Source organism: Cetorhinus maximus, chromosome 14 (assembly GCF_964194155.1).
Source record: "Cetorhinus maximus chromosome 14, sCetMax3.hap1.1, whole genome shotgun sequence".
Classification (NCBI taxonomy): Eukaryota; Metazoa; Chordata; class Chondrichthyes; order Lamniformes; family Cetorhinidae; genus Cetorhinus; species Cetorhinus maximus.
The window spans coordinates 71,870,176-71,895,041 of record NC_135892.1 but is presented as its reverse complement, the minus strand read 5'-3'; the positions used below and the strand labels follow the sequence as shown (position 1 = coordinate 71,895,041).

General features: G+C 45.0%; 1 protein-coding gene across 1 annotated transcript in view; it reads left to right on the top strand.

Annotated features, from left to right (window-relative positions):
- Nucleotides 1-24,866, top strand: part of ush2a (Usher syndrome 2A (autosomal recessive, mild)) — a 1,183,552-nt gene that overhangs the window by 904,420 nt on the left and 254,266 nt on the right. The window lies entirely within an intron of this gene.

Sequence of the window (24,866 nt, the reverse complement as noted above, 5' to 3'; positions counted from 1 at the left end):
GCATCATTTTACAACTCGCTGAGCAGGCCCCGGCCCCGCCCCCGCCCTCGCTCGCCAAGCCAAAGGTTCTGCCCTATCTTTAAGTTTGATATTGGGCAGAATTGTGCCCTTGGTGGGTGGGCGGGCCCCACCGGCTCGGCGGCGGGCGGGCAGCTGACCCCCGCCGCCGAAATGGGGCCTGCCGCCATTTTGAGTGGGCGGGCCACTTAAGGCCCGCCCAGCGGCCTGCCCAAAAGAGCACACTGCTCCCTGAGACTAAGTGCTGACTCAGGGAGTTTACTGACAGGTAAGAAAAGTCAAAAAATAGAGAAATATTAAAATTATTAACATATCCCCCTCATGTGACAATGTCACATGAGATGGGACATGTTAATAAGAAACACATAAAATTTATTAAATTTTTAAAAAACGGACATGAAACTTCATCCCGCCAGTGGATGAAGTTTCATGAATAATCTGGAGCCCGCTGGGGCTCCTGGCCTGCCAGCCAGCCTTAAGCTTGGACGGGCAGGGTCTTTAACAAGGCTAGTTGGCCTGTCAATGGCCTTAATTGGCCATTGACAGGTTGGCGGGTGGACAGCTGATTTCACTGTCCGCCCGCCTTCCTGAAGATTTAAATGGACCGTGGGTCCCTCCTGACATCATCCCACGTCATTTTCACCTCGGCGAGGTGGCCCCGCCCCCAAATCGCCGAGGGGAAAAATCTTTTGGTTAGCTTTAACTTTTTTAGTTAACCACAGATGGTGTGTCCTTCCTTTTGAATTTTTATTTCTCATTAGAATGTCTCTATTCTGTGTATTCTGAAACATCCCCTTAAATGTCTGCCGCTTCATCTCTAAGTACCTATCCCCTAACCTAATTTGCTAATTCACTTTAGCTAGCTGTGCTTTCATGCCCTTATAATTGCCCTTGTTTAACTTGGATGAAGGGACCAAAGGTCTGGTTGCTAAATTTGCTGATGACACAAAGATAGGTAGGATAGTAAGATGTGAAGAAGACACAAGGAGGCTACAAAGGGATATAGATAGGTCATGTGGGCAAAGACCTGACAAATGGAGTATAATGTGGGAAAATTTAAATTTCCATTTTGGCAGGAAAAATAAAAAAGAAACATATTACCTAAATGGTGAGAGATTGCAGAGCTCTGAGATGCAGAGGAATCGAGGTGTTCTAGTGCATGAATTGCGAAAGGCTAGTATGCAGTTACAGCAAGTAATTAGGAAAGCTAATAGATTTTTATCATTTATTGTGAGGGGAATTGAATGCAAAAGTAGGGAGGTTATGCTTCTGTCATGCAGGGCATTGGTGAGACCACATCTGGAATGCTGTGTACCATATTGGTCTCCTTATTTAAGGAAAGATGTAAATGTATTGGAAGTAGTCTGGACTCTCACTCTTTGCTGCAGAGAACAGTATCAACCCCCTCTCACTATATTGTCACTACGTTCCTTTTTGCTCCCTCCACTTGAATGGCTTCATGTACCATAGTCAGTCAGCTCATCTACCCTGCAGCTCCCACTCTCATCCAAACAAGCTGAACCTCAGACCTACTGGACAATTGAAAATACTGAAGCTCCTGCATTCCTGCCCTCTGGGTCCCCTTACCTGCTTCACTCATAGTCATACCCTCCTGTCCTGTACCTGACCAAATCAGGAGACCCTATCCTAAGTGGTGCGACTGCCTCCTGGTAGAAAGCATCCAAGTAACTTTCCCCCTTCCTGATGTGTCACAGTGTCTGCAGCTTGGCCTCCAGCTCAATGGCTCTGAGCCAAAGCCTCTCGAGCCGCCAACACTTACTGCAGATATGATTGCCCTGGTTCACACTGGCATCCAGGAGCACCCATATGCTGCAATCATGCCACATCACCTATCTTGCTATCCTTAATGTATTTTAATTAACTAATGAATTATATTATTCAATTATTTATTTTCCATTTTTATATATTTTATTAAACTTACCACCAGTTCCTGGACTATTTTAAACCTTAGGAATAGAATAGACCTTAAGCAGACTTAGCAGATACTTACCAAACAGCTAGCTTCTTTCCCTGTAGTAGAGAAATAACTAATTCCTACAGGGTGAAAAAGTTAGAAAAAGTGAAAGCAACAGGGAAGGAACACCTCCTCCGCCTCCTCACCTAACTTCCATACTCACCAAACTCCCAGATATACACTCAGTTCCAAACTGCTTTTATTTGCCATACACAAACCACGTTCTATAGCTTAGCAATGTCAGATGTTGGAGGATTGATGGTGGGGGGAATGGGCTGGATGAATGCAATGTGGCCTGGCATCTGTTCCTGTCATTCTTAGATGGAATATTGTGCTCCCAAACACAAACCACCCTGCAGGCTTGCTCCCTATGAGTCACACTGTTCTGCCATGACAATGTGCAGTTGTGAGGGTTCTGTGCAAGACTAATTGCATTGCTGCACTCTGTGAGATGTCCAGAAAGAGGGTAGATACGGAAGGACAAAGGATCCTGGCAAATGTGGTGTCTATCAGTCATCCTCTGAGGCATTATGGTAATCTGAGCCCATACAGAATACTGGTGAGCAGCAGGTGCTACCATGATGCTGCCATCTCCATGGCTGTGCCTTGTGAAGCTTTTCTAGCCTAAACTTTGTAGGGTGTGCTTCTTCATTACAATGTGAACAGGGAGCAGTAATCTCTACATTCTCCTATGGAAGGCTATCGATAGACTATCCCTTCTAGTGTTGGACATTTATCACAGTTGGTGCTGACCTGACTCCTCTGATGTTTCTTCCCAGGACCAGCAATGCTCTCATCAACTTCCTGAGTCACAGCAAGATCTCCTCACAGGTCTTTCTTTTGTACTTTGCCAGAGACATGAGGCGTGTTCCTCACACAAGGAGGGCCTGCCTCCACATCTCTACTGCTTCCACATTTGGCAGGCCTGACTCCATCACCCTCGCACCCCCGCCCCCCCCCCCCCCCCCCTCCCGCCCCACCACCCACCCACACCGGAGCAAAAAAATTCCAGCCATACAGGGCCATTTCCCCACCCAACCCTAACCCGAGGTGAGCCAGAAAATTTTCATCTCTGCGCCTCCACCTCAGGAGTGAAAACCTGGCCCTTCATGTCATCAAGCAGCTCTATTCCTTATTTTAAGTTATTGATATATACCACTGCAAAGATAGGGCCCCAGTTCAGATCCCTCAGGGAACACTGTCACATTCTATTAATCAGAGGAAGTTCCTTTTATCCTTACTCTCTTATCTTCCACCTTTCAATTACCAACCCAGGCCTCAAGCTCAGATCCAATTTCACTTGCTTTCATTTTTACTAATAATATCTACTATGGAACTTTATCAAATGTTTTTGGGAAATCCATACCAACAACATCCGATGACACCACCTTATCCAGTGCCATGATCTTCTCAAAAAATTCAGCTTAATTAGACATGTTCTGCCTTTTACAAATCTACACTGACCCTCTGATCAGCGGATGTTCATCCAAGTTGCTCTGTCTGGATGATGGATTCCAGTAACTTCCCCAATTGATAATAAACCAATAGGTCTGAAGTTACTTCATTCTTTCCTTTCTCCCTTAGGAAATAATGTTCCAATCCAAAGACTGAATTCCTAGAGAATCTTGTAACATCTTGGGCTGGAAACCATCAGGTCCTGAAGATTTCATTAAGTCCCATTATTTTTCTATCACTATTTTTAAATTAAATATATTGCCCCAGATTTTCACCCAAGGCGGGTAGCAGGAGTCATGAAACTTGCTGGCTTGCCGCACCCACCTTGGGAGGAACTAACCTGAAAGGCAGCACCTTCATCCAGGGAGGGGGGTGGTAGGGGTGGACGTAGATCTCCAGATATAGATCAGAGACAACCACAAGGGCTGCTGAGTGTCACGGCAGGCTGTTTAAAAGGCCCACCTCAGTTCTCAGGGACTTTGTCCCAATTGTTTTGTTAAATATTATACCCTCTATCCCTCACCCCTCACACCCCTTCATGCTCACACCCACCCACAATGCCCCATCCATGCCAATTCATTCCACCCATTCACCCAATCCCCCATGGCCCCTAATACCCTTATGACCAAGATGGGAGGAGTCACTGTCTGTCTCTGGTTCCACTACTCCACTAGTCACAACATAAATTTAAATGATTTCTCCAGCTAGCTGTATGGCCAGATATGTGCTTTACCTATGAATCTCAGAATGACCACTCAATGCCCAGGTTTCTTCAATAAACAGCAAAATTAGTACCAGGCTTGTGAAGTAGAAGGCAAAGCTTATTAACATACAGCATTAAATATGGAAGTTTAATAATGATTCTCTTTAAATATGCACGTGCATACTCACAGTCTATTTTGGATAGTAGAGCAGCTTCAGAGTAACTTCCATTCACTTTTTGCATTTGACTAGGTCTGGAGCTTCAGGAGCTGTTGCCACCTTTACCCAAGCAGTTGATCCTTCTTGTTTACTCCACAAAAGCAAAACCAGTCCACGAGTTTTTAAAACACAGTTTCTATGTTTTTTTTCAAAGCTAAAGACCACCATCTGACCCTTTTGTAAACAGTCCACCAGGGTCAAGAGGATTCCAGCTTCTTTAAAACTGCTTAATTACCTTTTCTTGTAAAATGCTATGTTTTCCAGGAACAGCAGCAACCAGAGTCCTTGCATTAACCCTTTAAGGGACAGTGTCTTTTAAAAACACATTCTTAGTCCTTGAAGATGAACCATATTCCATGATTAAAGTGTTTATGGTACCCTTCATGTCAACCCATGCCTCCACCCAATGTCCTCTCATACCCTCCATGCTAACACAACACCCCATCCACATGACCCCTTATAACCCCCATACCAATTTAATGCCAACCCATGGCAACTCCCATGGTCCTTTAGAGCCCCTTGCCAACTTAACGCCAACTCATGCCAACCCACCCACCACCCTTTGCCCTTACACCCTCCATGCCAACTCACCCAATATCCACCATGGGCATATCTCAGGAGCCATGTTGAGATAAAATAAATAAAGATCTAAATATCTATTATGCGGTTCATTATAGTAAAAAGAACACATTCATGAAAGCCCATTCAAAACATTTAAATTCCAAGTACTTAATTTCTTAAAAAAGCAAACAGACTTATATTCATTATGCCATTTCAAAGGCAGCTAATCTTTTCATAACCTCTTTGAGCTGTCAATAAAACTATGAACTTGGGATTTCCTACTGAGATACTGACAGGCTGTGGAGCAGCCAAGCATTAATAATGACAACGTGATAGCCCTTGGGATAATGTCAACTAATATATTTTAGCTGCAGAACAGATTTTTTTCAACTCTCACTGAAACAAACATGCCTATGTTTTTTGTTAATTTTTAAAGGGCTGGACATTTAAATAACTTTGCAGCTTGTCAGTTCAATAGACCTTATCCGCCCCTTCAAGAGCATTTACGACTACTCCTTTAAGTTTTTACTTCCCACACTACAGGTTAAGGCCCTTGCTGCAGCAGAAATGGGGTTTGTATGAACTCAGCACCGATTTCAAACTGCCCTGCTGAGTTTGGGTTTCTCTCATGTGCGCGTGACGCCTTTCCCTCTCTTCTTTACCAGCAAAAATGAAATCTGCCGGAAATACAGGTGAGACTTCCAGATACGGGTCCTGCTGCCATTTTTAAAGGCCCACAGAGTCTCCACGACTCCATGAAAATCTGGGTCATTAAGTTTCCTCCTCGACTTAATTTTTAGGTTCCTTTTGGTCACTAGTATTTGTCCTCTTCCTTCTCTGCAAATACAAGCAGTAATTTAACATATCTGCCATCTCCTTACTATCCACTACAGCCTCACTTGCATCTGTCTTTAATGGGCCTACATTCCCCTTTATCACTCTCATTCTATTTATATATTCAGAATTGTTAGCTTTGAAATCCCTTGCAAGCTTTTCGCATATTTTATTTTGCAGCTTTTATTAGCCTTTGTATCCCTTTGTTGCCTTTCTATCCATGTCAGCTGGATTTCCACTTTTTCTTTCATTTCTTTCTGATACTGTCTTCCTGATGCTATTACTTCATGTGCTGACCATCATTGCTTAATTACACAAGTGGACATTTTGCCTTTTAGACATTTCAATGCATTGATTTTAAATCATATGAGATATTTTTTTGTTTGATTGTCAGAGCTGTGTCCTTTTAGAAGTACTTACAGAAGTACTTTTCCAATCCCCTCCACACAGAGCTACTTTCTGACTCCAACACTGACATACCTATTAAGGTATCTTTACTATTTTTAGATTCATAGAAAATTTACGACACAGAAAGAGGCCATCCAGCCCATCGTGCCTGCACCAACCAAAAAGGAAAAATAAAAAGAAGCTAGCTGATCATTTTAATCCCACTTTCCAGCACCTGGTCCATAGCCTTGCAGGTCACAGCACTTCAGATGCAGAGCTAGATAACTTTTAAATGAGTTGAGCATTTCAGCCTGAACCACCAATTTAGGCAGTGAATTCCAGACGTCCACCACCCTCTGGGTGAAAAGGTTGTCCCTCTAATCCTTCTACCAATCACCTTAAATCTATGCCCCCTAGTAATTTACCCCTCAGCTAGGTCTTTCCTGTCTACCCTATCTAGGCCCCTCAGAATTTTGTACACCTCAATTAGGTCACCCTTCAGCCTCTTCTGTTCTAAGGAAAACAACCTAACCAATCTTTCCTCATAACTGCAATTTTCAAGCCCTGGCAACATTGTTGTAAATCTCCTCTGCACTTTCTCCAGAGCAATTATACTCTTCCTGTATTGTGATGAACAGATCTGTACACAAAATTCCAGCTTTGGCTTAACACAATCCATTATTACATCCCTGCTTTCGTATTCAATATCTCATTCAATAAAGGAAAGCATTCCACATGCTTTCTTTACCACCTTATCCGCCTGTCCTGCCACCTTCAGGGACCTCTGGATATGCACTCGGAGGTTTCTCATTTACTTAACCCCTCTCAATACCCTCCCTTTTATTGAGTATTCCCTTGCTTTGTTTGCCCTCCCAAATGCATTACCTCACATTTTTTCCAGATTGAGGTCCATTTGCCTCTTTTCCACCCCCTCAACCAAACCATTGATATAATTCTGTAAACAACAGCTATCCTCTTCACTATTAACTGCATGGCCATTTAAAAAAAATCATTTATGAGATGTGGGCATCGCTGGCTAGGCCAGCATTTATTGCCCATCCCTAATTGCTCTTGAGAAGGTGGCGCTGAGCTGCCTTCTTGAACCACTGCAGTCCATGTGTTGTAGGTACACCTGCAGTGCTGTTAGGAAAGGAGTCCCAGGGTTTTGACCCAGTGACAGTGAAGGAACAGCGATATATTTCTAAGTCAGGATCATGAGTCGGTTGGAGGGGAACTTCCAGGCGATGGTGTTCCCATCTGCCTGCTGCCCTTGTCCTTCTGCATGGTAACAGTTGTGGGTTTGGAAGGTGCTGCCTAAGGAGCCTTGGCAACTTGCTACAGTGCATCATGTAGATGGTATACACTACTGCCACTTTGCATCAGTGGTGGAGGGAGTGTATGTTGAAGGTGATGGATGGGGTGCCAATCAAGTGGGCTGCTTTGCCCTGGATGGTGTCGAGATTCTTGAGTGTTGGAGCTGCACTCATCCAGGCAAGTGGAGAGTATTCCATCACACTCCTGACTTGTGCCTTTTAGATGGTGGACAGGCTTTGGGGAGTCAGGAGGTGAGTTACTTGCCACAGAATTCCCAACTTCTGACCTGCTCTTGTAGCCACAATATTTATATGGCTGGTCCAGTTCAGTTTCTGGTCAACGGTAACCCCCAGGATGCTGATAGTGGGGGATTGAGCGATGATAATGCCTTTGAATGTCAAGGTGTAATGGTTGGATTCTCATTGCCTGGCACTTATGTAGCATGAATGTTACTTGCCACTTATTAGCCCAAGGCTGAATGTTGTCCAGGTTTTGCTGCATATGGGCATGAACTGCTTCAGTATCTGAGGAGTCATGAATGATAATGAACATTGTGCAATCATCAGTGAACCTCTCCAACATAAAGTCAGAAGTCTGGAGAAGGTAAGTGAGCAGCTGAAGATGTTTGGGCCGAGGACACTACCCTGAGAAACTCCTGCAGTGATGTCCTGAAACTGAGATGATTGACTTCCGACAACCACAACCATCTTCCTTTGTACTACGCACGATTCCAACCAGCGGAGAGTTTTCCCTCGATTCTCATTGACTCCAGATTTGCTAGGGCTCCTTGATGCCACACTCGGTCAAGTGCTGCCTTGATGTCAAAGGCCGTCACTCTCATCTTGCCTCAGGAATTCAGCTCTTTTGTCCATGCTTGAATCAAGGCTGTAATGAGGTCATTCTCAAATGTCCCAATCATGCCTCCCACATTTAAGTCCAAGTCATTAATGTATACGACAAACAGCAAAGGCGCCAACACTGAGCCCTGTGGAACGCCACTGGAAACCGCTTTCCATTTGCAAAAACTTCCATCAGCCAATACCCTTTGTTTCCTGTCGCTGAGCTAATTTTGGATCCAAGTCACCACCTTCCCCTGTATCCCATGGGATCTCACTTTTCTAACCAGTCTGCCATGTGGGACCTTGTCAAATGCCTTACTAAAATCCATGTAGGCAACATCCACTGCACGACCCTCTTCAATACTCCTTAGTACTTCCTCAAAAGATTTGATTAAGTTAGTAAGACACAATCTTCCCAAACAAAATCATACTGACTATCACAGGGTCACAGAATCTCTCAGTGCAGAAGAGGCCCTTCGGCCCATCGAGTCTGCACCAACACATGAAAAACACATGACCTACCCACCTAATCCCATTTACCAGCACTTGGCCCATAGCCTTGAATGTTATGACGTGCTAAATGCTCATCCAGATACTTTTTAAAGGATGTGAGGCAACCCGCCTCCACCATCCTCCCAGGCAGCGCATTCCAGACCGTTACCACCCTCTGGATAAAATAGTTTTTCCTCACATCCCCCCCTAAATCTCCTGCCCCTCACCTTGAACTTGTGTCCCCTCGTGACTGACCCTTCAACTAAAGGGAACAACTGCTCCCTATCCACCCTGTCCATGCCCCTCATAATCTTGTACACCTCAATCACATCACCCCTCAGTCTTCTCTGCTCCAACGAAAACAACCCAAGTCTATCCAACCTCTTTTCATACATTCTGGCTTCCAGTCACTAAAGCAGCCTTCTGTCATCACCCTCTGTCTCCTACGACTAAGCCAATTTTGAATCCACCTCATCAAATTACCCTGTATCCCATGTGCATTTGCCTTCTTTATAAGCCTCCCATCTGGGACCTTGTCAAAGGCTTTGCTGAAATCCATATAAACTACATCACCTACATTACCCTCATCTACACACCTGATCACCTCAAAAAATTCAATCAAATTTGTGAAGGCATGACCTCCCTCTGACAAAGCCATGCTGACTATCCCTGATCAAACCTTACCTCTCCAAGTGGAGATAGATTCCCTCCTTCAGAATTTTCTCCAATAGTTTCCCTACCACTGAAGTGAGACTCACTGGCCTGTAGTTCCCTGGCTTCTGTCTACAACCCTTCCTAAATATCCCTGATCAGTCCGTGCCTTTCTAAATGACAGTTAATCCTGTCTCTCAGTATTGACTCCAATGATTTGTCAACCACCTGAGACAAACTGACCGGCCTATAATTTTCTAGCCTATCCCTCACACCCTTTTTAAATAATAGTACGACATTCACAGACCTCCAACCCTCTGTTACCTCACCTGCATCGAGTGAGGATTGGAAAATGATCATCAGAGCATCTGTTGTTTCCTCCCTGGCTTCCTTTAAAAGCCTGGGATGCAATTCATCCGGCCCTGGTGATCTATCTACCTTCAAGGATGTCAGTCTCTCCAGTACTTCCTCTCTCATCAGACGAACATACGAAATACGAGCAGAAGTAGGCCATTCGGCCCCTAGAGTCTGCTCCACGATTCAATAAGACCATGGCTAATGTGTTTGTGTTTCAAATTCCACATTTCCATCTAACCCTGATAACCTTTGATTTTCTTGCCTAATAAGAATTTATCTACCTCTGCCTTAAAGATATTCAATGGCCCCACCTCCACTGCCTTTGGAGGCAGAAAGTTCCAAAGTCACACAACCCTCAGAGCAAAAAATTCTCCTTGTCTTTGTCCTAAAATGGCAACCCCTAATGCCCCTTAGTTCTGGACTCACCCACCAGAGGAAACATCCTATTTCCCACATCCACCCTGTCAATACCATTCAGGATCTTACATACTTCAATCAAGTCACCCCTAACTCTTCTAAACTCCAGTGGAAACAAGCTCAGTCTGCCTAACCTTTCCTCATAAGACAACACCCTCATTCCAGGTATCAGTTTTGTAAACTCCCTCTGAACCACCTCCAATACATTTACACCCTTCCTTAAATAAGGAGACCAAAACAGCTCACAATATGTGGTCTCACTAATGTCCTGTATAACTGAAGCATAACATTCTTACTTTTATGTTCAATTGTTCTCGTAATAAAAGATAGCATTCTATTAGCCTTCTTAATTACTTGCCATACTTGCATACTAACTTTTTGTCACTCATGCATTAAAACACCTAGATCCCTCTACACCTCAGAATTTTGCAGTTGTTCTCCGTTTAAGTAATACTCTGTTTTTTTATTCTTCCTGCCAAAGTGAACAACTTCACATTTTCATTCATTATACTCCAGCTGCCAGATTTTTGCCCCCTCACTCAACCTATCAATATCCGTCTGCAACCTCATTATGTCCTCTTCACAGCATGCTTTCCTCCCTGTCTTTGTGTCATCTGTAAAATTTAGCTATCATGCCTTCACTCCCCTTATCTAAGTCATTGATATAAATTGTAAAAAGTGGAGGCCCCAGCACAGACCCCTGCGGGACTCCACGCATCACATCCTGCCAATCACAAAAATACCCGTTTATACATGGTTTTCTGCCAGCCAATCTTCTATATATGCTAATAAGTTGCCCCCACACCATGGGCTTTTATTTTCCATGATAACCTTTGACATGGCATTTCTGGAAATCCAAGTACGGCAGGCCTACAGGCTCCCCTTTAGCCACAGCACATGTTACTCCTTCACAGAACTCCAAATTATGCTTATTGTATCTAATATTTCACATTCCTCTTTAACTAGAATACCTATTTTATCCCTTTCCTTAGTGAAGACAGAGAGAAAGCACTCATTGAGAACCCTGCCCACATCTTCAACATCAATGCACAAATTACCATGTATATCTCAGATAGGCCCTACCCTTTTCTTAGTTATTCTCCTGCTCTTAATGTACTGGTAAAACATCTTTGGGTTTTCTTTGATTTTACCTGCCAATATATTTTCATATCCTTTCTTTGCTTTCCTAATTTCCTTTTTACTTCACACCTGTACTTTCTATACTCCTCTAGGCTTTTTACAGCATTATGCATTTGTGACTATCAAAAGCTTTCTTTTTCTGTTTTATCTTACCCTGTACGATCTTATCTTGCTCTTCTCTCACCATTAGTTTCTATCATCCTTGGCTACTTCCCCTCATTTACCTCTTATTTCTTCCCTCTCCACTCATCTTATATTTCTTATAGATCTTTCCCCTTTCCTCATTTCTCCTCTTATTTGCACCCTCTTTAGCCTCACCTTCCTAACCCCTTTCTCACCATTGCCCTTCCTTTCCATGGTTCAGTTATTCCCTCCCACACGTTAGCCTACTTAACCTCAAAACATTGGTCTTGCCTACCCACATGCAGTGCAGAGGTGTCGTTATTAGCATTATTAAAAACTTTGTATCATGTGCAACTTGCACACTTCAGACCTTTACATTTCAAGAATTTATAGCATCTAATCACCAATTACCATTTTAAAATTACCATCGGTCTTACTCAATTTTAATTCACAAGACAATTGTGAGCCACTAATCTATAGTGTTGCAAATTACAAAATCAATAATCCCAATTCCCAATAGCCAATTGGGAATTACCAAGGAATTTGCCAGTGTGCAATCTCTACCAATGAAAGAGAACAGAATAACAGTCAATCAAATTGCTTGAAGTTCCTCTGTTTTGCTGAAGGGTCGTCGACCTGAAACATCTGTTTCTCGCTTCACAGATGCTGCCTGGCTTGCTGAGAGTTTCCAGCATTTTATGTTTTTTATTTCAGGAAATAGTTTTGACAATCCTCATTTTTTCCCCTTAGTTACCAGCAATGAGTCAAAATAAGGTTTCCAACATAATACATATTTTACAAGCTAGCTCAGAGATGAAGAGAGTCTGTGGATTTTTATAGTACCTGTGCTTTATGATATTTATAGTGAGAATTAAAGAAACAATGCTTGCTTACATAAAGATTTACTGCTGCGCTGCAGTGGATAAGGGAAATTAATTATTTATCTTTCACAAATTAAAAATTACTTGCTCTTTATCTCGGAGTAAAAGTCTTAGAAATTTATTTTTGTTGTTTTTCATTGGACATGCGCAGCCTTTCCTCAGTTCTACACCCCATCCCTATAGCAGCATAACCTTGTGGTTATTATAAGCAATGGCACAGGTTATTCATAAGAGCAGTTAATAACCATCGACTTAAATATTGTCACATTTGAATTTCTTTATCAAAGATATAGCTATATATATTTTTAAAAGTACCTATTTTAAAAAAATATTTCATACTTCAAATTGTTACTTTTTTAGTTTACTTCTTCAGCTTCTTGTCCATTGGAAAGCTCATCTGAGGTTAGGACTTTAGATGCTCCTAATGGAAGGAAATGTATGAATTGCTCAGTGCTTTTGTAGTGATTGAAGGTATAGCTTTTCCTACAGCCTATTTAGGGTCACGTGATTGTTCTTGACGAATGAGGCTTAAGCACGGGTAATCCGCGGGAGGGGGCGGAGCTTTCTAGTCTTGGACCTGGTTCAAGCACGTAGTTTCTAAAAGAGCGCTGAAATAAAGTTATCTGTTTCAAGTAGAAACCAAGTCATTACAACTTTTAAATAATCTACCTCATCCACTCATAAAATTCCTAAGTACAGTTGTCAATTCTCCCAAATTTCCTGAGACTTGTCTGGAATGGATGATCAAACTTCCAGATACTGCTGCTACCTGGGAGATAAACACTGCATCCCTGTGATGATCCAAACTTGAGCCCTGCCTAAATGCTATTGAATGTTCCTATAAATGTACTTTCAATAGGTAAGGTGCAACAAGTCTGTTAGCTTTATTTGGGTTTCATACCAAAAGGTCAAAATGCTGCAAATTAATTTTGATACGACTTGTAAGTCAGTAGTGTCTTAATTACCATCTAAAATATAATGTATTTTAAAATGCAGTAGGTCTTACACATGGAGGAAAACTGCAGCTTCTATTTCCTGAACATTGACCTCTGGCTCATGCAACCCTGGTCTCCCACAGGTGATGGTAGTATGGTCAGTAAAACTGGAAGGGTGAAAAATTGGGCTTATTAGCACCTGTTTTTGGCCACAATGAGTACCTTTGAAGCTCCAACATGGCTTCCACAGCATGTGAACACACTTGTAGCTCATTTAAAGCCAACCTAATAAACTAAACCAACAAAATGAGGGATAAAGTAAATACACACTTGTAGTGTGAATCATGCCAGAAACAATCCTGATGAGGAGGTTAGGATGTGCAATGAATAGAAATAAGTCAGGATGACGCTGAACACTTTTTTTAAAATCGTAAATGGGTGGATGGGAGAAGCAAAGAGAGAACACTCTATACTGAAAACTCTCTGCACAGTATTCTCCTTTAATACAGAATTAATGCAGTGGCAGTGAAAGTCACCTATCATTTGAACCTTAAAGGAGCATCAGTTTATCACCTTTAATTTCTCATCACATTGAATAGATGCAACAGCTGTTGACACCTTTGCCAGCCATATAGCTGCAAGCCGCAACACAAAACACCTTATTTCCGGCTGCTGCTATGATTCAACAAGTGCTTGATGCTTTCTATAGTTGTTTCCAGTTGCAAAATTCTACAATATGTGTTGTGGGAGGTGCTGAAGGTTTTTTTTGCTGACTTCAAGACATCAACACAAACCAGCTGTTCTGTGTCTAAAAGTGACGATGGTCGATGAGAAGAAACCAGCTCCCAAAAAGGGAGGCAAGAAAGCCTTAAAGAAACCGGTAGCGAAGGGCGGCAAGAAGCGTCGAAAGTCGAGGAAGGAGAGTTACGCCATCTACATCTACAAAGTGATGAAGCAGGTTAACCCCGACACCGGTATCTCCTCCAAGACCATGAGCATCATGAACTCGTTTGTGAGCGATATTTTCGAGCGCATCGCGGGTGAGGCTTCCCGCCTGGCCCATTACAACAAGCGCAGCACCATCAGCTCCCGGGAGATCCAGACCGCCATGCGCCTGCTGTTGCCCGGGGAACTGGCCAAGCACGCCGTGTCGGAAGGGACAAAGGCGGTGACCAAGTACACCAGCTCCAAGTAAAACTCCGCAATGGACTGAAAAACATTCAAAACACATTAGGTATTCCCCTCACAGCTGATTTGGAGAATGAAAAGAGGCCACGCAGAGCAGGATAAGCTGCTGGTAGGGAGAGAGGAATAGGAGGAGGAGAAGGGTGCTCAGCAGGAGCCATATACACCTACGGTATTCAGGGAGTAATTCTCCAACCTTAATCTCAATGAGAAACAGTGTGTCAGCGGAGATGATGGTGTAGTGGTAATGTCACTGGACTAGTAATCCAAATCCCGGTTTATCAGCTGGTGGAATTTGAATTCAGTTAATAAACCTGGAATATAAAAATACTTTCACCATGACAGCTATCGTTGGTTGTCCTAAAGGCCCAACAGGTTCATTAATATCCCTTTGGGGAAGGAAATTTGCTGTGCTTACCTGGTCTGGCCTACATGTGACTCCAGATCCACAACAATGTGGTTGGCTCTTGAGTGCCCTCTGAAATGGCCAAGCCGGCCACACAATTCAAGGGCAATTAGGAATGGGCAACAAATGCTAGCCTTGCCAGTGATCCCATGTGCCATGAAAGAATAAAGGAATAAAAAATCAGACCATTGTACTTCAATAAGGACACCCTCAGAAATCTTCCACAACTGCAACCTCAGACCAGGTCAAGGACCACATGACCATCGCCGCCTTCTGGGCTGGAATTGGAGATATTTGCAACTTCTTTAGTTTGCATCCATTGGTGCATACGGGTGATCACTGAGTCTTGCTATTCAATAAGACCTCACTACATTAAATTTTCTCTTGCCAGATACACGCAGGCAGATTAAGTACCCAGCTTCACTAAGATTACAGGCTTCCCCCAGTTCAAGAAACAATGGGCGAAATCATCCCAGATTTGCACAAAGTGCGGTTGCAGGTGGGATAAAGGACGTTTTACCCGCCAGCCGCAATGGTGGCTTTTTGTGCTGTACTATCTCATTCCCGGCGCGTTCCACCTCATTAATCATGCATTCATGAGGAACAAGCCAGATCGTTGGCGGGTGGGCTTGGATTTGCCCAACATGCTGTGAACTCAGTGCTTCCTCGCTCCGGGCACCATACTTCAAGCACACCAGAGTGCATGCCTACTTTGTGTCTTCAGACCAGGACTGCTCCAGGTGGCAGATGGCCCCAAAAGCAAAGAAGACAGCAGCCCCTAAATTTAGTGATGCCTCTCTGGGGTGCTTGCTGGATGCAGTGGAAGGTCGCCGTGATGTCCTGTACCCCTGCTGTGGCCACAGGAGATCCACTAGAGTCACCAATCTGACCTGGGAGGTGGTGGAACCAGTGGTCAACACCACCGGAGCACAGAGGAGGTCAGCCATCCAGTGCAGGAAGAGGATGAATGCTCTCATCTGTTCCGCCAGGATAAGTCAACTACCTCATCGCTCTCAACTCATACACTCACAAATCCATTACACATGCACAGAGGTCCCGCTCCTCAAGGGACAACACACACACCTTCACACTTTCATCAGTCTCATATCCTCTGAAGCTCATGCCCTCATCCCATCCATGGCTCCTCTCACCACACAAACATTCCACGCAGTGCCATGTATCCTGTTCACACTCTGTCCATCTGTTTTCATGCAGAAGAAGCTGGCTCACAGCAGCAGGGAGTGGTCCCAGACGGGGAGTGGAGTGGCCCACATTAGGCTCCTCATTCGCTTTGAGAAGCGTGCCGTTGCACTGACTGGTGAGGACATGGAACGTGACTGTGGCGACAGTAAGGTTGGCAGCAAACATCCACATGAGGGTCCTGGACCCCGTTATCCCTCTCTCAATGCAACTGTGAGTGCTCTCTCTCCTGCTTTTAACTCTGCTGCCATGCACTAACTATCTCCACTTTGGTTCACAGGGAGCTCTGCCAAGCCAACAACACCCTCAGCCAGCCAGTCCCTCAGCTCCATCCAGGTCCTCACCTCTAGCCAAGAGGACACCTCCTCCATTGAAGAGCTGGAAATAAGCAGCCTGGAAGAACTGTCATAGGACTTACCCCACACCCTGCACCAGCACAGAGACACACACCTCCATAGGAAACTAGATCTAGAGCAGGGTTGGGTTTACAATCTGGTGGTCACCGCATGGACACGTGTCCGCAGCAGGAGGAGGCAGGTTCGGCACTCGGAACTCTGCTGGGTAAAAGGCATCTGTGAGGTCCAAGTCAGATGAGGAGCCTCTGAATTCGGCCTCCCAACTCATCGTGGAGAGTCAGCAGAAGACAGGGGAACATCATGCAGAGCTGTTGGAAGCCCTCAACACAAGCCAGAGGAGTGCATCCACCTGCGCTCTGATGAAGTGGTGCCTACATGTGCATGCATGGAGATCTCAATGGGCAGGATGGCGGACGCCATGGAGACCCTGGTCCAGCAGAATACAGAGATGTGCGCAGACCTGCACTCCTTCGCGGGAACCACGGGTGAGTTCCTGCAGTGGCAACGCAAGAGGGAAACAGGGCACCTTGATGTCTCTCCAGGAGTCAGGCCGGTGCCCTTCGGCACCCAAAGGAAAGAGGAGCAGCAGCTGGACACCCCTGGGTCATCCACTCAGAAATCTCAGAAGCTGTCCTCTCCTTCTGAGTCCCCTTTGCCTGTAGCCCCCTCAACCTCGCCCTCTGTCACTGCAGAGGGAGCAGCTGGTCCAGAGGAGGACAGCCAAAGCAAGCTGGGGCCTTCAAGGCCTCGGCTCTCAAGAGGGCACATGCTGAAGTAATCAGAGGCAACAGGGCCAACCATTGCACAGGCTGTCTCCACCCCTGCTGCGGATGTCAGGGCAGCACCCAGAAGAAGTAGTTGGCCTAGAAATGTTAAGAAATTCTGATCACAAGTGGTTGTGTGGGTGAACACATTTTGTCACTTTATAATCTGAAAATATATTCACTTTCACTGAATAATGTGTAATGTTGTCCTTCAGCTTCATTTACAAGCTTTGCAAGTCCTCCCCATGCACTCTGCACCCCTCACCCCCACTAGCAGTTCAGCTGCATACAGCCAGACCATGAGTGATTCTGGAGGGAGAAGTATATGTGTGACAGGGCCTTCCAGAACCTTGTACAAACACTCTCCCACGCACGCCAGGCCTTCCTCAATCACACTCATCTCCATGTCCCAAGCATTTTCAATGCTGCCTGCTGGGGTTCTCTTTCAGTTGTCCATCTGAGCTGATGTGCATCTCCACCCAACCACAGAATGCACTCCCATGCAGCATCTGTATATGTCCAACATGAGGCTCTGCTCACTTTTGATTTGAAAAAATGGTCATAGTCAAGATTCTCATAAGCTCCCCTGTCCTTTCCCCTCCCCTAGTCACCCATGCCCTTTCCCCCATCACTGTTGACTCCCACTGGTATCACTTTCCACCTTCCCATTGTCACCTATCAATCCCAACACTTTTCTTTCCAGGGTGTCCAGGTGAACATGCATGTTCCCTACCTTCCGGAGAATGCCACCCCCATCCAAATTGACCTCCTCCCCATCCCCAGGATCCGTGTCTGCCTCCAAGTCCCTACCAAACAAACTGGCCATCCCTTCTACTGCTACCATCCCACTCTCAGTCTCCCACCCTTCCAGCTCAGTCTGCCCCCTCTCATAATCACCGTTCCCTCCTACCATGCCCACCCTCAGTTCATTCCCCAGGAGGCAGTCATTGACTCCACAGATCCTTCCCTTGCATGTTTACCTGGACATCCCTTGCTTTACTGTGCCCTCCACCCTTACTCCTTCCACCCCCCAAACTCCTTTCCTCCTCTGAACTCCTTTCCCCCCGCCCGAACCACTTCTTCCCACTGGACTCTTTCCTCGCCCAGATTCCTTCCCCCTCCCCGGACTCCTTTCCCTCTCCAAACTGCTTCCCTAACGCTTTCCTCCCCCTTACACCTACCTTCCCACTTGATGCATTCTTTCCCGTTACACGCTCCTCCCCCATATTCCCTCTTCCCCGTGCCAAACCTCACCCCCCGACACCTTCCTCCCCCCTTCCAACCTTACCCCACCCCAACACTTTCATTCCCGCTCTCTCAACCTCACCCTGCCTTGACACTTACATTTTCGCCCCCCTCCCCAACCTCACCACCCCCCCAGTACACCTTCCTCTCCCAGTCAATCCTAGACCTTCTTCTCATATCACACCACCCCCACCCCCACAGTACACCTTCTCCCACTCACAGTTGGACCTTCCTCTCCCTCTCTCGCTGATCATCCATAGCAGCCCATGTCCAAGACCATGATGTTCCGAAGCAGACCCAAGACATCAACAGAGATCTCCCGCCTCCTGTGAGCTGCTTTGTTGCAGAGCCATGTCCATGAGAATCCACCCAGCATGTGATGCATGTGCTCCTCCAGGGTCCAGTAGCTGTAGGGCTCCAGCATCTTCTTCTCCTTGGATGTCTGCGATCTGAGCAAGGCCCTAACGGTAAGTCCCAAGTTCTGCACGTCACACTTGTCCAAACGTGTTCTGGGCTGGCGTGTTTTCCCACCAGTGTAACGATAAATCAAGCGTGGAAGATGATTCTGGTCGGGACTTACTTTGCATTCTATTAGTGGGATCCAAATCAGGTTCACACCAGCCTCCAGAGGGATTGGCTTTCCACCATGGCGGACACCATCGGGTGATCCTGCTGCACTTTCACACCAGCGTGATACCAACTTTTGGCCTTCTCACCATATTGCCCGCCCCCAGCTCGCCATGACGTCCAATGCCAATGGAGCTGGAAAATTCTGGCCAATGAAAAGTTTCAGTGAATATCACTGGGGTACTGAAACAATGCCTTCATTGCCTGTAAGGCTCCAGCGTCACACTGCAGTACTCAGTAGAGCAGATTCACTACACTTTTCTGCACTGCACAACTTCCCAGCCCTTGCCACCAGCAATGTGGCAAGCAATTGAGGAACAGGAACATGAAGAGGAGGATGAAGAAAAGGAACATAAGGAGGAAGTTGAGGTAGTTGAAGAGGAGGAAAAGGAAGGGGAGGAGACAATCTAAGCAGCCCGTTTCTGCCTGAGTTATCTATGAATTGTTCATTTGAATGCAATACCAGTAAGTGTAACCCCAAATCCCCATTTACCAACTGTCACACACCTTTCCTCTGTCACTGATCATCAAGGTGTCTGCTTAGCCACAAGGCAAGAATAAAAGCCAGCACAAAATAAATATTCCAAACCAAATTCATAAACACAGATGGTCTGCGGAAAACCCTGTGCCAAGTTGATGTTGGATTACTCCATGCTCCTTGTCATTGACTGCAGGTTTTCTGCAGGCTTCCCAATGTACCAGCCATTTAGTTGTGCATATCTATCAGTGTTTTCCTGTAGGCTACCCTGTCAAAGTGCTCAGCTCTGCAGCAGAACCCTTGTGCAACCTTGCCCTCCACCAAGCTAGCACTTGTGCTATCCTTGCCTACTGCCCTGGCTGACGCCCACTCATGACCTGTGTCTTGCCACTTGCAGATCACACCTCTAATCAATTCTCTAAGAATAGTGTTCTTATCTGAGCTGATGGCTACAAGTGTTGAATAGGTGACCGTGGTATGTCTTCATCATCACTCTTCGTGGTTTTCTTCCACTCCCTGGCCAGTTCGCACCTCTTTGTTATCTGAAAGGAAACAAGCACAATGGTATGGTTCTGGAATGGGAAGGGAGGAAAAATAAGAGGTGCATCTTACACCACCTGCAGCTAGTAAATCAGGAAATATTGTATGATGAGAGGGAAGTAGAAAATGAAAAGGAGGATTAGATATAAAGATACCATCAACCTCAATGGTTTCAGCCCCACTGATGGCTATGGTCTCAGCAATGGGCATCTCAATAATGGCTGGCTATCCATATGGGTTAGGATGTAAAGCATGCTTGTTACCCTCTGGTTAGCTCCAGTTTGAGACTAGTGGTGCAGTTGGTGGGATATGGCATTTGAAAATGGCCAGTCATGTGAGGTCATCTACCTCTTGCCGGCACTGCATCCCAAGTCCTTGAGCCTTGAATCCTGACAGTTATCTCCATGGCTATCTCCTGCACTCACTTTTGAGTATGTGCTTGGAAGATCTCCTGACACCCTCCATATACAGGACATAGCTTCAACGTTCCATCTCTGCCACCAAAGCCTCCAGAGCAGCATCCGTAAACCTTGGAGCCTTTTCTATGTTGCACCGTTCTTCATTGTTTCCCACGTCAGATTCACTTTCTGCATGACTGCCAGCACCTGCTCCAGCCACTTTAAGAGGTGCAGGGTAACTTTAAGTGGTGTAATTTTGGGGCCCCCTGCTGATGTGTGCAGCTAATGAACAGCATGATTAGCACTTGCTGCACCAAGCAATCTTTCAAATGAGAAGGTTTACCTGTTGGCTGCGTTACATTGAATGGGTGCAGATGAATTGTGCATCACCGTCCCTGCGTGGGACTTTGGGGGCAATCCAACTTAGCCCCAGAAGACTTTGTTCAACAGTCCCAAAGCTCAGATGGCTACCGGTCCGGTTAAACTGTTTTTTTCATTATGGCTAGAAAGGATTTTATGGATAGAAATACACAGTATTTTTTTCTTGACCTCACTGTCTGTATTGACTTAACTGTGGCTAATAAAAGCACTGCACTGATGGCAACATGACTTGAAGCACACTTCCCACCCCCCTCACCCCTTCTCCCAACAAACACAGATATGCATTTTGAACACATTAGCACATGCCTGCCTGTCTCGTGAAGATGTCATGAACTGACATCATGACATAAATTATATTGTGCTTGGGCAGTGGTCAACTTATCAAGACCAACCATGCATTCTCATCCCTCGGAATGCAATTTGATACCCGTCTCCCTGTGGCTTGTTGTATAAATTTGAGAAAGATGTTATTAAGCCATTAAATACATTAACATTTTCAGGCTGCACTGAATGTCATTGACCAAATGCCATGGGACCAAATCTCCAGGAATAGAGTTGGCAACTGTATTTCTACATGTTAATTTCACAAAGTTGTTTAGCTGTCTAAAGTCAATAAGTTAAAATGTTCATTAAAATAACACACATAGGAATTTTACCAGAATGCGTTGATCAAGTTATTAAACATAATGCTAAGCCAATTTTCTGTGCTGTAGCATGGGACTGCTTGCAGACAACTTGAGAGGCAATAGAAAAATAGCTTCATTTATTAGTAACCTTTATCACAACATAAAAATTCTTAAAATCAGGGTCACACTAGCGTACTTTGGGCGGTATTTTACGGCCCCGTTTCGGTGGGGACGGGGCCGTAACATGCGGCGGGCTGTTATAAACCCCATTGACGACAGTGGGAACATAAAATCCCGCTGTCGTAAAATTCTGCACTTTGACTCTTCTGTTTTTTTTTGTAGTGCATTTGTAAGTGGCAGGTTCCCTTAAATATAGGGCAGAATCTTCTGGCTGGTGTGCGGGTGGCGGAGTCCACATGCCAGCACTTAAAATGTTGCACGCTGACATCATGCAAGCGTCCCGACATCAGCGCGCTGCATTGTGATATTTCGGTCGGCAGGTGTACTAAGCAGCGGCACGCCATTAATTAAAGGCTTTGTTAAGCCATTAACTCTCCAATCGACCAGGATTTTGAGGGGCCCATGCAAACTTCAGGTCAGCGCACAGGCCCAACGGGCAGGTGGGTAAGTGACTTGTTTACAAACCTCATCCAGTGGCAGGATGAGGTTTGATATCGGGTTTAAAAACTTTTAATAAAGTGTTTGTGTTCTTCTCCAACATGTCCCATCTCGTGTGACATTTTCACATGAGGGGGACATGTTAATGATTTTTAAATTTTTCTATTTTTAGAGTTTCACAGACTTTCAGCGATCTCCCTGAGACAGCACTTTGCCTCAGGGAGATGTGCACTCTTTCACACGCATGCGCAAAAGAGCGCACTCTGACAGTTGGGGAATATTCCCCCGCTGGGCGGGCCTTAATTGGCCCGGCAACTTAAAATGGCGGCAGGGCCCGTTTTGGCGGCGGCGATCGGCTGCCCACCTTCCGCCGAGTCAGTGGGGCCCGCCCGCCCATCAAGGGCAAAATTCTGCCCATAGAGTCTTGTTGGAGGCCCACGTGGAGCCATGAGGCTCTTAGTAACAATCTGATGGCACTTTCTGGGTTTAAAACTGATAAGGAGGAAGTATTAGGCTGGCTATACTTAAAGTTGTTAAGTCACGAGGACCAGATAAGATACATCCAAGGATAATGAGAAAGTAAGAGTGGATGTTGTGGAGGCACTTGCCAAAATTTCCCAATCCTCCTTAGATACAGAGGTGGTGCCAGAGGACTGGAGAATCACAAATGTTAAACCTTTGTTTAAAAAAGGGTGTAAAGATAAGACCAGCAGCTGCAGGCTGGTCAGTTTAACCGTAGTGTTGAAGGAGTTTTAGAAACGATAATTCAGGACAAAATTAATAGTTTTTGGGCAAATGAGGGTTAGTTAAGGAAAGCCAGTATGGAATTGTTAAGGGCAAATCATGTTTAACCAATTTGCTTGAGTTCTTTGATGAGGTAACAGAGAGGATAGATGAGGGTAATGCAGTTGATGTGGTGTACATGAACTTCCAACAGAAATTTGACAAATTTGCCACACAAGAAACTTATGAGAAATGTTAGAGCTCGTGGAATAAAAGGGACAGGAGCATCATGGATATGAAATTGGCTGAGTGACAGGAAATAATAGTGATGAATGGTTGTTTTTCAGAGGGGTTCCCAGGGGTCAGTGTTGGTGCTTTTGATATATATTAATTACCTTGACTTCGGCGTAAAGGGCACAATTTCAAAATTTGCAAATGACATGAAACTTGGAAGTATTATGAACTGTGAGGAGGATAGTGCGATATTTCAAAAGGACATAGACAGGCTGGTGAAATGGGTGGACAAATGGCAAATGATATTTAGTGCAGAGAAGTGTGAAGTGATTCAGCTTGGTCAGAAGAACTGGGAGAATTAATATAAAATAAAGAGTACAATTCTAAAGTAAGTGCAGGAGCAGAGGGACCTGGAGGCATATGTGCACAAATCATTGAAGGTGGCAGGGCAGGTTAGAGCATGATTAAAAAAGCATACAGGTTCCTAGGTTTTATAAACAGGGACATGGAGTACAAAAGCAAGGACATCATGATAAACCTGTGTAAGACACTGATTCAGCTTCAACTGGAGCATTACATCCAGTTCTGCGTACCACACTTTAGAAAGGATGTGAAGGCAGTAGAGAGGGTGCAGAAAAAAATCATGAGAATGGTTCCAGAGATGAGGAACTTCAGCTGCTTTGAGAAATTGAAGAAGTTGGTCCTGTTCTCTCTGGAGAAGAGAAGGTTGAGAGGATATTTCATAGAGGGATTCAAAATCATGAGGGATCTGGACAGAGTAGAAAGGGAGAGACTGTTCCCATGGTGGAAGGATTGATAACCTGAGGACATTGATTGAAGGACATAGACAAGTTGGTGAAATGTGTGGACAAGTGACAGATGAAACTTAGTGCAGAGAAGTGTGAAGTGATTCAGTTTGCTGGGAAGAATGGGGAGATTAGCAAAAGAAACGATGGTAGCATGAGGGAAAACCTTATAACATAGTCTGGATCTGGAATGCATTTCCTGTGAATGTGACGGAGGCAGATTTATTTGTGGCTTTCAAAAGAGAATTGGATCGTTATATGAAGAGAAAGATTTGCAGGGCTATCTGGAAAAGGCAGGGGAATGGCACTAGATAAATTGCTCTTGCAGAGAGCCAGCACAAACACAATTGAGCCAAATGGCCTCCTTCTGTGCTATAACCTTTCTATGATTCTACATATGAAGAAGAAAGGCTTTCATTCAATCAGCAAATGTGTTAGAAACAGAATGGCCCAGATTTTGCAGTTGAAAGGAAGAGTGCTCATCATTTTCCTCATTGACAGCGGCCCACAAGGTTTTCCCAGGTCTTTGACAGAGACTTGCTCTAATCTGGTATCTGACCAGCACAGTGCCCTCTTCAGGGGATCTGTGGCATCTGTAAGTAAGGATATAAATAAAAAAGCTCTTCAACAAATCAGATTCAATAATCCCCATTGAAATGCATAGGCAAACTTCATGCTGCTTTCTCATTTAGAAGATTGCTGCATGTAACCAGCGTTGAACTCGTTGTTGAGTGGTTGCAGGCCTGAACAGGTTCAGCTTGTTGCCATGCAAGCATAGATTACTGCCATGTACACTCAGATTACTGCCACTCTGATTGCAGATACCAGTGCTCAAAGGGTCTTGCAAGGTCTCACAGCAATCCGGCAAATCTATCCTCTAACAGATACTAGGATTGCTGAGGTGCCACCCCGGGGCAATGGCAGTGGCACCACTGAGCATGAACTTTCCTCAAGATGGATAGCGTTCATCCTCCCAGAA